Below are 1,064 nucleotides of genomic sequence, written 5' to 3' on the forward strand. Positions count from 1 at the left end.
CCGGGGTGATTCTTGCTTCGTGAAATGTTCAGAAACTGGTCCCAAAGTCTTTCCTCGGAAGCAGATGTTGAACCACCCCGTCCCTGGTGGTTCTGGCTTCGTGAACCGTTCAAAACCTGGTGCCAAAGCCTGTCTTCTTCCTCCGACGGTGAACCACCCCGTCCGGGGTGGTCCTTGCTTTGTGAACCTTTCAAAACCTGGTCCCAAAGTCTTTCCTCAGATGCAGATGTTGAACCACCATGTCCCTGGTGGTTCTGGCTTCGATAACCGTTCAACACCTGGTGCCAAAGTCTGTCTGCTTCCTTCGACGGTGAACCACCCCGTCCGGGGTAGTTCTTGCTACATGAAATGGTCAAAGACTGGTCCCAAAGTCTTTCCTCGGAAGCAAAGGTTGAACCACCCTGTCCGGGATCGTTCAACCTCTGTGAAATGTTCAAAGCCCGGTCCCAAAGTCTGTCTTCTTCCTCCAATGTTGAACCACCCTGTCCCTGGTGGTTCTGGCTTCGTGAACCGTTCAACACCTGGTGCCAAAGTCTGTCTTCTTCCTTCGACGGTGAACCACCCCGTCCGGGGTGATTCTTGCTTCGTGAAATGTTCAGAAACTGGTCCCAAAGTCTTTCCTCGGAAGCAGAGGTTGAACCACCCTGTCCGGGGTAGTTCTTGCTACGTGAAATGCTCAAAAACTGGTCCCAAAGTCTTTCCTCGGAAGCAGAGGTTGAACCACCGTGTCCGGGGTAGTTCTTTGTTTGTGATCCGTTCAAAACCTGGGCAAAAAGTCTGTCTTCTTCCTCCGACGGTGAACCACCTCGTCAGGGTTGGTCCTTGCTTTGTGAACCGTTCAAAACCTGGTCCCAAAGTCTTTCCTCAGATGCAGATGTTGAACCACCCAGTCCCTGGTGGTTCTGGCTTCGTGAACCGTTCAAAACCTGGTGCCAAAGTCTGTCTTCTTCCTTTGACGGTGAACCACCCTGTCCGGGGTGGTCCTTGCTTTGTGAACCATTCAAAACCTGGTCCCAAAGTCTGTCCTCAGATGCAGATGCTGAACCACCCTGTCCCTGTTGGTT

General features: G+C 52.3%; 1 long non-coding RNA gene across 1 annotated transcript; it reads right to left on the bottom strand.

Moving 5' to 3' along the window:
* Positions 1-100: 100 nt before the first annotated feature.
* On the bottom strand, positions 101-1,046 carry LOC106944394 (uncharacterized). The gene is made up of 4 exons (XR_001424264.1): positions 927-1,046; positions 765-845; positions 279-602; positions 101-197 (listed from the first exon to the last, which is right to left on the bottom strand). It is a non-coding gene; the product is annotated as an uncharacterized LOC106944394 (long non-coding RNA).
* Between the last annotated feature and the right edge of the window lie 18 nt (positions 1,047-1,064).

The sequence above is a fragment of the Poecilia latipinna genome, unplaced genomic scaffold, assembly GCF_001443285.1.
Source record: "Poecilia latipinna isolate Pla-1442-1.1 unplaced genomic scaffold, P_latipinna-1.0 Scaffold8965, whole genome shotgun sequence".
NCBI lineage: Eukaryota > Metazoa > Chordata > Actinopteri > Cyprinodontiformes > Poeciliidae > Poecilia > Poecilia latipinna.